This window comes from Anser cygnoides, chromosome 20, assembly GCF_040182565.1.
Source record: "Anser cygnoides isolate HZ-2024a breed goose chromosome 20, Taihu_goose_T2T_genome, whole genome shotgun sequence".
Taxonomy (NCBI): Eukaryota; Metazoa; Chordata; class Aves; order Anseriformes; family Anatidae; genus Anser; species Anser cygnoides.
In genome coordinates, this window is record NC_089892.1 from 7,795,777 (window position 1) to 7,809,896 (window position 14,120).

At 46.9% G+C, this 14,120-nt stretch overlaps 1 long non-coding RNA gene across 10 annotated transcripts in view; it reads right to left on the reverse strand.

Annotated features, from left to right (window-relative positions):
- The window catches only part of LOC106037071 (uncharacterized), a 146,914-nt gene that overhangs the window by 8,614 nt on the left and 124,180 nt on the right, over window positions 1-14,120 (reverse strand). For 6 of the 10 annotated variants that reach the window (XR_007159315.2, XR_007159320.2, XR_007159318.2 and 3 more), the window contains exons 4-9: window positions 11,476-11,632; window positions 8,184-8,391; window positions 6,140-6,285; window positions 3,942-4,671; window positions 2,123-2,253; window positions 607-1,128 (exon numbers count right to left, since the gene is read on the reverse strand). This is a non-coding gene — a long non-coding RNA (uncharacterized lncRNA). The remainder of the gene's footprint in view (window positions 1-606; window positions 1,129-2,122; window positions 2,254-3,941; window positions 4,672-6,139; window positions 6,286-8,183; window positions 8,392-11,475; window positions 11,633-14,120) is intronic. The other 4 variants (XR_007159311.2, XR_007159325.2, XR_007159316.2 and 1 more) reach the window with 3 other exon arrangements.

Genomic DNA, 14,120 nt, shown 5'->3' on the forward strand with positions numbered 1-14,120 from the left:
AGGCTGGAGCTGCAGTGTGGCTTAGCTTGGCTAAGTGATGGGTGACTCCCAGAATTAACACTGGGATGCAGACGGATGGGATATCAGAGATGGCTGGCTTGCAAAGTGCCCCCAGGAGTCAAACACTGACTGCATTCCTTTGGTTTCTCCAGATATGTCCTTTCTTGAATAAATTTTGTCCAGGTGAAGAAGGAAGATATTTTGCATTTATTTGCCATCTCTAAGTGATCTGCTCTAGCTCTGAAGGTTGATGTCTTTTTGCTCTGCTTCAGCAGGTAAACTCCCCGGTGTGACTGAAAACACTGACATGGAGGCTCAGATCACATACTACATATATATATGCAAGAGGATGGAGGTCTCCAGCATCTTATTTATTGTCTGTATTCTTCAGCATCCACCTGGAAATTGTAGCTAAATACACATGCTCGCCTTTCTGCTGACTTGCCCTGGGATACAGGAAGCCGAGCACCTCCCGTGGTGAGATAACTGCTAGGACACAGCCCCGACCTTCCACTGCCACCTCAGCCCTAGCAGTCTCCACTTAATAACCTCATCATTAGTGCACTGCAGCCCTTCCAGCACTGGCACACACACAGGCGTACTCACATGCAGGTCCTCACACTGGAAATTGGAGTGGACCTGGTCTTGTGAAACAGAAAACACCGCACAGCTGGTTTAAGAGCCTCTAAAAGTCCCATTTGGAGCTCTTCAGGAGCTAAGCCTCATCACCGCAGCGCACAGATCTGCTCATAAAGCTGTCACCGTGAATTGCTATCCCCTGCCCAGGTTATGATGATGATGAGGAGGAGGGCAGCCTTCCCCTGGGCAGCTGGGGCTGCTGCTAGCACCCCTTCCACCCCCAGCCAGCACTGCCAGCTGCCCTGCAGCAGCACAAAACCCTCCTGCTGCCCCAAAGTCCGTGGTTCTCCCGCTCTTGTTTCAGCTCCAAATGCCCATCTGTCTCCAGCCATTTCCTAAACGATGCCCGAGCAGCCTCCATTTGTTTCCTTCTGAACCTGCTCCAGTGTTGTGGGTTTGAAAGCTCACTCCAGCCTGGCCATTATTGGCTTTGCCTTCCACTTAGGAGCAACTGTGAAAAACAGGAGCAGGGAGAGGCGAGCGAGAGTCCTGAGAAAGAATAAACAAATTAAATGCCAGCTGAGCTCTGAAAGGCATTTTCTAGACCAAATAGAAAACACAGCTTGCCCTTTCATTTTAGATCAGAAATAGGTGGCTGTTGCTTTTCTTTGGCTTTTTTTTTTTTCCTTGTTGTTATTTTAATGAGTCATCCTTAAAGAACTCAGAAAGGTGGCTGCGGAAGGAATGGATGGAGGTGAAATCCGAGCAAAGTGCCAAAGTGACAGGAAGAGAGCACCAAGGCCTGGCTGCTGTCCCTGCCCATGGCATTGCTCCCCCCTCATGGGAATTCTTCATGCCAGGGTTTCCCCTTGGCTGGCCGCTCCTCGCTCTGTAAATCAATCCCGCATCCCAGAGCTGCAGTCCTACATCCCTTACCCTTCTTCTCTGCCTCAGGCCACTGCTTCTGCCTCTCTCTGGCATTTCTGTGCAGCTTTTCCTCCTTCTGAACCCCCGGTGCCAACCCTTCTCTGAGCCCCTGTGGTGCCCTATTCCCTACCCACCCCTTTTCTGTTTACCAGCCACGGGTTAGGCGGTTTTGCCTTTGCAGCCAGGCCCCTCAGACATTTCCTCTGATTCCTCCTTTAATGCCCAAACTCTCTTTTCTCTCCTTGTAATGGTTTCATCCCTACTGATGTCTCACACGGCAGCCCTTCACCTTCAGCCCATCTCCTCCCTTTGCTGGAGCTTTCCCCTTTTAGCCGTTCAACTGCAGACTTTGCTATACTCAGGAGTAACAGCAGCTCGGAGACACTCTCCTGCTTCAGGTTCCCCGGGGTTTGCTGGCATTACATGCACCATCACACCCAGCTTCTCCCTCCAGATCTCAGTGAAGGCACCTCCTGGGCGACCTGTGGCCAGCTTTGCTCTCCCAGGCACCACCCAGGCTGTGCCCTGTGGCCCCGGCACATGAAGAAGGGAATTTCTTCCTTCAGCCAGCTCCTGAAGCACAAGATTAGAGGAGGTGGAAGCTCTAAAAACTCACCTGCAGGAGAACTGCAGGCAAAAGCCAGCCCAGGTCAGGAGATGCCTGGCACGCACCAGCTGCAGGGGCAGGAGTCAGACAAGTGTCCGTGGGAGGATGGCGAAGAAATGCACTGACGGGTGGGTAGGCAGCTAGATATGGATACACAGACACATCAATAGATTCAGATAAATAAAAATGATTTGCAGATTCTCTTCCTTTCTCCCACATTTTGCGTCAATACTTTTTTTTTTTGTGTGTGTGTGTGTGTGTATGGGGGGTGGGAAGGGCTGTGCATCTGCAGTCAGAGCTACAGCAACATCTCAGCAGCCTGTGCCAGAGCTCTCCGAAGGCTCACAAGCCCACCTGTGCTTCAGGACCTTCATCTCCACTCTCCTTTCCTACGGATCTCTAACCCCCTGAGTGCAATAGGCTGCTATACAGAAGGGTGTTTCGATAGACCTTGCTCATTAGGAATATATTGAATGCCACTAATAAGACCTCTATGAAAGTCTATAGTGAGAGCAATTAATTCACACCAATATAAAATCAGTAGCAGCTTGCTTGAGAGCAGAGTACATGGAAGAGGATCAGGGTTTCCTGTAGATTTAATTAGGAATTCTCCTGATTAAAATCTGATTTATATTTCTCCAACGGGGCGTTTCCTCAAGGGGTAAATAACCTGCCATGATTTCCTTACTTTGTGTTTCCCCATAACCCCTGGTACTGGGAGGGGAAGGGAAGGAGGTGTCCGCTTTCACCCTTAAGGATTGAGAACGGGAAAAGAGAGTAAACAGTAAAGAAAATAAAGACATGGTGAAGAAATCTGTGAAATGAGCTGATTCCTGTGTCCTGCCTGCAACTACAGGACACCTTGTGCTCTCTTGCTGCTGGTAGGAGACCAGCCAGGCACCGCTGTGATTTAGCAGGACTCGTTTCTGCATCCTTAACATTCAGAGCCTTGTGGATGGCTGCAAAGCTCCTCGAGAGCCCAGTGGAACATTTAAAAGAGGAGTCGCGGCATTTTCTTTTTAAAGAGCTGTTCTGTCTCCAGCTAAAGTGCTGTTGTAGCTCACTTCTGGGAGGCAGAAGCCTTCTCTGGCTGCGCGACTCCGCTACTTCAGACTGGAGTCCTTGGGGAACCATCACAAACACGCTGTTGAGACAGCCTAATAACCCAGGCAGCCTCTCGGCAGCCCTCGTGCTGCCTGGCAAGGGGATGGGACAGGCACTGCCAGGATGAAACACACCGTGTCCCACTGCCACTGCCCTGGGGTGGTCTCTTCTTGTCCTCCCCTCCGGGAAATCTCCGAACTGGACACCAGCAGAAAGTTATTTCTCCTGCCCCCCGGCACAAATTAGTGAGCCCTTGAGCAGAGCCACCTTGCAGACATTTTGCATTCAAGCAGCAGGCAAGGGAGCTTCCCTGCCCCGTGCTGCCATTAGGTTTGGTGGCATCTGGGGAAGCTCCTTGGCTTGTCATTGATTCCCCGCAGCCCCCTGGCCAGATCCTGCACCGCGCGCGACGACTCTGCCAGGTCTCAGCAGCAGCAGCGCATCAGACCGGGTGTCTCTCTAGAGATCTGAGATGCTTTCCATGAAAAACACCCACACATTAAATTTCGCTGTGGGTTTATTATCTGCTGCGTGACGTTTTGTGACAGTCGGCTTCCACAGCCCATTTCTGACCTCCTTCAAGTCGCTAACCAAAACAGATGGCCTTCTTACGGGGACTGCAGTCCCGGGCTTCCCTTTGCAGGAACACTAGCACATAGAATGGGGGGAAGAAAAAAGTATATATACATAAAAAAAAAATCCTCAAGACTTTCACTCTACTAACCATAGCAACAGCATGATCTTAACACTGTAATCTTTGTCCTCCTCCCTTCGCTTCTTCTGCTGGGGAACAGATCCCTCGCGGTGCTGTGTGCGAGCTCAGGACCACTCGTGTGCCAGCTCACTATGGCTGCTTCCAACTTTGGAGGGACTTTCATGGCATTGCTTGGTATTCTGAAAAAACCCAGCCCTTGCAGTCACGATAGTTTGTACAGATCAAATCGATTTTTCTCTTCTAAATATATTAATATTTCATTTCTTGTAAACATGATTCTTGGGGGCCTGCAATTTGAAAACAAAAATTAGTAAGGAAATTTAAACAGTCAAGGAGACAAAGCAGAAATGCACACAAACACCCATTCATTACTCATCTTTCCCATAAAATATCATCATCCTTACAATGAGCTCTTGATTTTGGTGAATCTGCCACCTGATTATTGGGGCTGGCAGTGCAACTACCTATTGTGAACAGTTGAGCTTACTCACAACAGTAAATGCTAGATGTGATTTATTAATTAATTAAGATTAATTGGCAGCATGGTGTCACAGCCCAAACAATGGGCTTGTCCAAGACACCTCCCAGAGCCTCTCGAACTCCGTGGGCCTGGCAGTGAACACGAGGGCCAGGAGATCTTCAGGCAGGGCACCAGCAGGAAGGGGTCAGCATCTCACGAGCATCATCTTCTCATGGGGCTGGCAGAATTAAGGCATGGCAGTGTCAGGAGCCAGCAACCCTGGAGAAAGCAAGGTAGACATCATGATATCAAGCCACCTTTTACCCTCTGGTAATAATTAATTAGTCACTCAAAACTAGGTTTCATCTCTTGGCTTTCTGTCCGTAGGAAGCCTCTATGTTAGCCCCATTTCTGTACTCATAATCACTCTCTAATCCTAAATAAACATGCAGGTAAATGCTAACATCCATCAAATGACCACACAATGTGAAAATCCATTGCAGGGTGTGTGTTTTTTTAACAGAGCCATTGGATAAATTAAACAGGTAGCGGAGCAGTAACCTTGAGATAAATGATTAGGTGGCTTTATTTTTTATTTGGAAAAAAAAAAAAAAAGATGACACAGTTTTATCATATTTATAATAAAAGTCATTGACATAATAAAACACTCCCATCACATCAGTATTCATTTCTGCAAATAGAGCGCTGACGTTTTATAATATTAACATGTGTTATAAATGTCACTGATATATTAAGATTTTCAGTCTCTCTAACCAAAAATATAGAGAGATGAGTGAGGAAGAGATGACTAATTCTAAGAGATTAAAGAGAACATTTTCTCATGCAATTAAATCATCTTCTGGTGATTGTGAGCCGAGGGAAACATAGAAAAGTCCAGCTCTGTGACTGCAGATTTTACCACCAGCGCGGTGATGACCTGGGGCACCGAGTAATTGGCGCGTTAGGAAAACTTCGGTATGTTGGGAAACGCTGGAGCTGGCGAGCTGCTGGGCTGCCCACGTGCTGCGTGGTACCACAGGTACCTCTGCTGGGGCAGCTTAGACTGCCCCAAAACTCGATGGGTGTCTTTGGGAGACTGGGTCCAGGCACACAGGGCTTGGAGCAGGAGATCTTCCTCCCATCTGCTGGTGTGCAGAGCCAACGTTCAAGGGGAGGATGCAAACAGCCGCTGGGGCTGAGTGGTCAACGGGATGTCTCCTGCTCCTGGGAGAGCGACTCTCTGACCAAGCTCTTCCTCCAGCTTTGTGGAAGAGTTCAGCTCACAAATAGCAACATGAAAAGACATATGGCAGGGAGATGCAGGGCCAGGATAAGGTCTGCACTGCAACAAAACCCCAAGGGACAAGTTGTCAACAGGGCTAGATCCAGGAATGTGAGCTGGTAATGACTAAGTGATAAACAATTTACGTACAGTTAAACAAGCAAGGAATGAAAGAGTCCCTTGACACCATGACTAATTCTTTCTAATAAAAACCTCTCTGAATTTCCAGGGTCCCATCAAGCTTATAGATCCTATCAGGCACTGGGCTTACAGCGGAGCTCTGTGCAAGCCAACACTTCCGTTTAGCTGCTGTTCAGCTCAAAACCAGCAGCCTCCAGGAGGAAATCCAGAATGAAAGATACCAAAGAGCCCCTTGCTCTTCAGGTTTGAACCTCCTGCATTACCCAATCTGAGAATTTCATCCCATGATTTTTGTATTACATCCATAACTTCTGGCTTCCTCACCATTTTTACCAGAAGGAGCTGTCTGTCTTCTGTGCACGGTCAACCCAGAACCGGTACGCCAGCAGTCTGTGAGTCAGCTGTGGGGACTTTTTGTCTTTTAATGAACAGTTGAAGCAGTGCAGCACCTGAAACGCATTCCCTCCCAGCTGTTTAAATGACACATCGATATTAATTATTTTCCCTCCTACATGGAGATAACATATTTATACAATAGGTCATTTCCCTAAGAAGCTTGCAATCTCATCAGACAAAAGGTGAAAAAAGAAATAAAAAGCCAGGAGCAAGCGGCCAAGGGGCTGCCCCAGCATCACACAGGCTGTCATCACGAGGGGGGCTGCAAATGGGTCTGCTGAGGATTTCTGAATTTCTTTCTGAATTTCAGGTCTTCCTGAATTTCAGGATAACTGTTCCTTCGGCTGTCAAGATCTGGTTGCATCAATGCACCGCATTTCTCCCTCCAAACAAAAAGGCACTGACTGCAAAGGGTTAGGAGAAAGGAAGCAAATCTATACCTCATTTTTCTATAGCTCTATCTGTTGATATATCCATACGTCCATACCTAGCTGCCTATCAATAGCATACCTTCCTCTTCTCCACTGAGATGTACACATCTTCGGGATGTTTTCATCAGCTCCCCAAACAAGTGCCACAGAGATTGCCAAATTTCAATTCACAGGGGAGAAAATGTGTGTACTTTATACTATTCATTTATATTCTGGGAAACGGCACTTGTGTAATTATGCCTGAATAGCTACAGGGGTAGGGAAGGCCTAAATAAATGCATTCGTAGACAATTGGAGTAACAAGTTTTAATTAGGTTTTTACCTTCTTCCAGCTCCATTTTGCCAGTGTTGCAACTCATGGGCTGGGAAATAAACCTGGTAAACACGGTCTATAAACACCTGGCTGACCTTCAGCAGTTGCCTCCTCAGTTACTGCAGAAGCATTTGTTTAAGGGTAATTCGATCATGGGAACCCTCCTGAGGTTACTGCTGCTACAGGTCTGCAGAGGGGTCTGGCAGGGTTTATTTGTGTCACTTGTCAGGGTTTCCTCTCCTGGGAGCCCCAATTACCGCGGCGTCGGGGAGGTATAAATTTAAATCTCCAGGCTCCGCGCGTCTCTGCGGATGAACTCATCGGTGCCTACGAGAACCGTTTCCCTTATAAAACATCATGTAAAACGACAGAGACCTTGGGCCGCTGAGAGCAGGAAAAAACAATAAACATCCCGCAGAGAGGAAATGAATCTCCCTCCCTTTTGGAGGGGGATTTTTGGAACCTTTCCTTTTGGCTCCGTCGCATGCTCACGGCGAGGGTTTGGATTGCAGGGGCTGCCTGGGCCAGGGGTGGGAGAGGGAGGGAGAAGCAAAGGCAGCAGAAATGGAGATTTTGTACTTACTAAAGCAAGTTATTTTTCAGCCTGCGCTCAGCTCTAAAGTTCACCACTGAATTATTAAGCGTGGCAGTCTTAGAATCTGCTTCAGCAAATAACAGCTATATTTCTTTGGGAGAGCACGGGAGCCCAAACCTCAGGGCTGGGTGGAAAGCACAGCAACTCCACCAACAACGACTGGGGCCAGCCACTTTAACACCACCACGGGAGGTGGTCTGTGGTCCCGAGTTCTGCACTTTGTCCCTGTCCTTCCCCACGGAGGGCTGCTCGCTTCTTGTCTCAGCCTGGCTGCCCCACAGCAGTGGGGAAAATGCTGTGCTCTTGTAGCAGGCAGAAGAGATGAGAGGGTCTGCACCCCTCCTTCTCTAAAGCAAAGATCAGGATAAATGCACTGATGCAAAAAAAAAAGAAAAAAGCGATGCAGGTAATCTCACACTTACCTAGGTGTTGCCAAAAATTCCTAGTTTGTAAATACTTAGAAAACAACCAAACGTGCACGCTCCTGTGCAAGTGATGGAGGGGCAAAAGTCATCTTCCCGCTCTTACCCACAACTTGCACCCAGGTTAAACAAGTCACTGCTTACGATGGACCCCCAGGGATCTCTACAGTCATCCCTCTATGGATTCTTTGACTGCAAGTGGAATACGTACCATTGCTGACCTGCAAGAGTACGAGCCCAAGGTTGCAGCATGGCTCCACCACCGAAATGAGGGCAGGGCCCAGAGCTGCTATTCCAGACCAGCTGCAGACTCAGGCCAGCATCACTGAGACGGTGTTTGTCCCGCGCTGGGAAGATTCCTCTTTTTACTGAAGACTTTATTATGTTTTTAGATGATAGCTTAGATTCGGGAGCGCAAGCTGTATTGTACAAACAGAGAAGCTGACTCAATGAGACACCCCAGACAGCCCAGCCCAGCCCCTTCAAATGCACCGCGCAGATGATCACTTTTCCTACAAGATTAAAAACTGCAGCAACATGAAGGGTTAGTATGTTTCACAACGAATTCTGATTTATCAAACATGATTAGTGGATTATGAATATGGATGTGACTTCTAAAAACAAAAGAAAGTTCATGCGGTTCATCTTTCTTTAAAAGATTAATTTAAACTCAAGGAGCATTAGCAACAACACAAATATATCGTGTGTAAGATCGGGAAATACAAAAAGGAAGGAACTGAGACTGAGGGAAGAGAAAAACAGGAAAAATCAGGAGGATTTTTCTCAAACTCAAGTAGGATAGAGTATGTCCAGGGATTTATTGTAGCCTTGCATAGTAAATGCAGTTTTAGGATGCAAAAGAGTTGTCTAGAATATATTATGACTTCTGTTATTAACCTTTCTGCTTCAAGTCACTCCCAGAAACCTGGTGCTCCAGAGAGAGATCCCGAAAGCTGAGGATGTCGGGGATTTTGCTCTATCCCAGCCATACTATTTGTCTTTCTCCTGTTTTCCCCAGACACAGCCCTCAAGGTTTGGCATCAGTTCCCAGCTGCAGGAACCGTTCCGGAGGTTCTTTATCACAGCAGGCTTCCCAGAGGCCAGCAATCTTCCCCCAGCTGGTTAAGCCGGCTTTATAGCCATGTTACGTTGGAAGAAGTGCGTAAAGGAGTAATTAGGGGCCAAGAGAAGGCCCAGTGCAGGTCTAGCAGGACTGCCTGGAGAGAAGAAAACTTTTCAGAGCGTGGAGCTGAATGCAAAGCACAAGGTTGTACGATGAGGTCTGGTGACAGCGATGAACACATCTCAGAGCTGGCTGCAAACTCATCAAGGCATGCTTGGACATCTAAGATCCTGCGTGTTGTAGAGGTGACCTCCAGCTGCACCCAAAGCCCACATCCCAGGTCTTCTGCCTGAAAGGACCATGACTCTTGTCTTCAGGACAACTTTCGGGTGCTCCTCATAAAGAGCCCAAAGAGCCAGTGATGGGGTTTCCATGCTGCGGACCAGAGGGAAGAGCTACTCCTCTGCTGTGAGGGCCTTCTACCTCCAAGCCATGCAATATTTATGGAGACAGCACTCTGTCTAAGCATACAAGGTCTCCTATGCTCATCACCATGGTATCTGAGAGTCTCATTTATTATAGAAACAAACAACTCACTTCAGAAACGAGTTAAGGTTGCTAAGTGACAACAATGTACTTACTTATCACATCATTTGCAAAACCCTCACACTTAAAAGCAAGGAAATGAATGATTAAGGACTCCTGAAACCCTATACTGCCCACATAATAAAAATTTATTTTTAAGTTGAGTACAAAGAAGTGCACTTTTTATTTTGGCAAAACAACTGTATGCTTAACCTGTGAATTATTTCCTTTTTTTTTCCTCCTCTTTTATTTGATATTTTTATTGTGTTAAACTTGATGTACAAACATCTTAATTTAAGGAATATTCATAAGTAGAAAATATGATTAGTTAGTTAAAGTAATTCCAAGTACCATTACTATGGGGTAATACCGCATTTGTGATAGGCAAATACGTGTAAATTTTTACAGAAAATAATAAATTTCCATAATACTATTCTTTTGTTAATCAACATTACTTTCATATGTGTATTCCTTTTTTTAAATTATTTTTAGAAAAGCTTTGGTTTCTGTTAAATTCTAGAAATACTCATCTCTCTTGGGTCACTGTTAAGATTAGTGAGGTGTCTTATGACACATTTCACTGTATTTGTCAAAACAATTTAGGTAAAATCCAAATTAATCTAAAGTCGAGGAGAATTTTGACATTGTCTTCAGATGGGCCAGGTTTTCACCTTTTATATGTTTTCTATAGGCAATAAAAGATGTATGATGCTTTTAATTATTAATCTCCTGGCTTTTAAGCACTTGGGCTTGGTACCTAATGCAACGGGGGCAAGTGGTGCTGAGGGAGCAGTGCTGTTACTTAATTGTGATTTGTTTGAGAAACAAAACCGCTGCTTGTTTCAGGTTTTCCTAGATCACTCGAATGTTTATTTTCTGTGTTTTAATCTTTAATTTTAGCGTGGATAAATTGGGGTGCAGGGCTTCCTTCACTTGCAGTACACCAGGGCTATGTAGCAAAGAAAGACGTGAATCTACATCACTGGAGGCACCTGCCAGGTACTGGGATATCTCCACGGGGGACACGTCCCAAGTCCAGACCCTCGGTGGTGACAGATCTGGGGGCTGCTCTCTGAGCTATGCAGTCGCCCATATTACAAAGAAGCCAGCATGTAGAAGATAGGGTGTTTTTTCCAAAGCACTCTCCATCCCTTGTCCGTGCCCTGCGGTACACGCATGGAGAGTTTCTAAAGGACTCGGGGCTCATCGAGCTGTGCTCTCTTGAAAAATGTGGCCACTCACATCGGGGCCTAAATGGGAGCTGGGTAATGTTGCTTCGGTTGCTGGAAGAATTAGTCAATGACAAAAGAGCAGTCACAGCAGCTCTTCTCCATTAGCTTCCTTTTTCCTTCAACAATATCAATTATGGAAGCTGTAGCCCAAGGTTCCAAATAATAGCTATTTTTCTACAATGTTACTATTTTTGCACATAAAAATGCCTTTTGCATGAACCACTGTCAAGGTCTAATCTAATCTATTTATCTGTATTTACAAGGCACTTATCTACTGTAGTATCTAAGTGCTCCACATAGATAAACAGACAACACTGTCATCCAAATACAGCATTGTTTCAGTACTTCGCATCCCTCTGAAAAATCTCGTGGGCTAAAATCTTGCCTCTTGGATCCCAGGGAGAATGGCACGCATGATGAGGACCATGGTCTTGTTGATGTCAGCGGATAGGAAGCCAGCAGATTTTAAGCTGGGTAACGAGTTGGGCTGGTACAGCAGAGGTCTGTGCTCAGTACCACTGTTTACAACACCTGTATGAATATGGCCTGGCCTCCCCTTGCTGTCACCTTCTCAGCACAGGTAGTGTCCCCGTGCTGTCCCCTCTGGGTGCATGCACACTTACAGGACAGCCGTTTCTTGAGAGAGGTCCTGGGCTCCTCCAGCAGGGGTTTGCTCCAGTGGGGAAAGAAATCCCGGCTGCCTATCTGCCCTACAGCTGCCCTACAGCTCCCTGCAGCTGCGTAGTGCTCATGGTGCAAACCAGTCGAATGAAACCTTCCCTGAAAAGAGAAAGGGCTTTCTCAGCTGCTAGGTCATGAAGAAATATTCCTTGAGGAAGGCGTGAACTTTTCATTGCATCTTGGACGGGCAACAGAAAAGGGAGATGAGGAAGAGGGCAACAGATCCCCATCCCTCTGCTCAGGGAGTGCACAAGCAGCAGGCTCTGAGTCGCTGCCTCTTGAAGAGGTTCTCCAGGGCTCTGCATGGAGCACTTCAGGGTTTGCCTCTGCTTTGCTTAGCCCTGCTGTAATTCAACAGACTCAGTATCCAAACAAACAAGGATTTAGCTAAATCATAAACAAATCCAGAACCCGCAAACTCCCCTTTCTCCTTCCAAAGGATTTGCCTGGTTTGTATTTTCAGGATTAGATCTGCCTCTGTTGAGTAGCTATGGAATAAAATGGAGAGCGACGTGTCTCGTTCGTCAGCATCTCCCTCCTGTCCTATGCACTCCCCTACCACAGCCAGCAGTTTCAAGCCAGACTATGTGATATGGTTGGACAAGAGAGAGGGAAGAGAAAAGTGGAGAGAAAATATCAGCCCCTAACACAGCAGTAGATAGATATATTGTTAACACTAAACCAGAATAAATTTCTAGTTCTCCCTTTCCTTCATCCTTAATTTCCCTAAATGAGACACTTTCTGTGATGAATGCTCCCCAGGCAATATAAAACCAGATTTTCCTCTGATTTTGGCTGGCTGGGTCAGGCCAAAACTGCCTGCGAAAGCCCATACATCACAGGGCAGGGAGAGGTGATGGAGGAGCTGGACAGCACAGCGGGAAAATGAAACCCTGCATACAGAAAAGAGGAAACGAATGGGTTTTGGTAGAGGAGAGATAAGGATAATTCCACCGCCAAATTTCTCATGAGAGGTGGCGTTGTGTGGGAGAGAGGAAGAATTGCTTAGCGAGGGGTGGAGGAAAAAGAGGTTATTAAAAACAAACACGGGGAGCCTCGTCCTCGAAATGCAGGTACCCAGACCCAGCTGAAAGCGGAGGTAGGTTTCTCTGCCGTGAGAGAGGGCTCTGTTCGGAGCAGCTGTCACTGCGATCTCCTAATTGGAAATAATTGGGATTAGTCTCAAACCACAAAGCCCTGAATTAGCCGCCGCAGCCTCCACCAGGAAGCATCTGTCGCCATCTCCAATGGCAACAGTTCAGCCCCCACCGCCTCCAGCCGGTGGTGCCTGCTCCACCCCAAGCACCCCATGGCTGCGGGACCACGGGTGGCCTGGAGAGCCGAGGCCACCCTTGGGTGCTGGGGACAAGCCAGGGGATGCAGGGGACGGAGGGAGGACGGGGGAGAGGCGGCTCGTTGAGGCAGCATCACGCCACGGAGGGCCCTGGGAAAACTTGATGGAATTAGGGCTTTTTGCTGCTTACGCTAACGGCTCCTTTGTGCTGCTCGTGTGCTGGTGTATAATTAAGATGGGATTTATTTATTTGTTTTTGTTTTTACGTTACAAGGGAGAATGGGGGGAATTGCGGCAATAGGAAAAACAGATTATGAGATGGTTGGAGCTGTTTTGGATGGGTTTGCTTGGTTGGTTGGCTGATTTGGGGTGGCGGGGGGCACCAGGAACAAACAATTGAGGAAGTCAATTGAAAATACTTGGAGCTGAAAAGGCAAGATTACATAGACATCACTCTGGGGAGAAGTGTGAGAAGACTATCAGATTAATTGATTACTGCAAAATGTCTTAGGCTACGTGTAGTGCTATGCGCTGTCTTCCCTTCTGCCTGTTCCAGGCTTCCTTCTGTCCATCCACCAAGGTACTGAAGCCCTAAAACTGGTGATTGCAGACAGTGCATAAAATAATTTTTATTGCTGGAAAGAGATACAGAGTTAACAGATGCTTTTAAAGCACATTCATCCTAACCTAGGTGCCTTGGAGCCATTTTCGTTCTAGTATTGCACTTAGAGGTTTTTTCATCCTGGAACGTGGGAGACTGAAGAGACCACGGGGAAGTCTGATGCATCTTGATTACAAATTGGACCAAATTGTCTGGGTACTCTGCGCCTGGGGCAAGTGCTGCAATGAAGCTGGAAAACACTGGGAAAAACTGCTTCCCCTCTCTGAGATCTGCATGATGCTGGGCTGTGAGATGGAGTGAAGGGAGCTTTTTTCTCTAGATATCATCCTTTGCTGACGTTTCGTAATTAATAACTAGGTTATTCTACTTTTCCTAGCGAAGTTTTGCTTGCACCCATTTTGCTTCTTACCTTGGATGTTAACTAGGCAAGCAGGCTCTTGTATTTGCCTGCCTATTTCATAGCATGAAGTTCAGCGCTTAGCAAACACTAAGGCTTCCAAGCCTCTTAGGAACACAACTCACTCCTTGCCCAGCTTCAGATGAGGAGAGGGAGGGAGCACCTTTCTTTCCTTACTGGTATTATATTAGCACCCTTATGCCTCTCGAGATCAAGGCATCTTTGTGCTTAGCACTGTGAACCTGTGACCTAAGAAACGGTCCCTGTCCTAAAA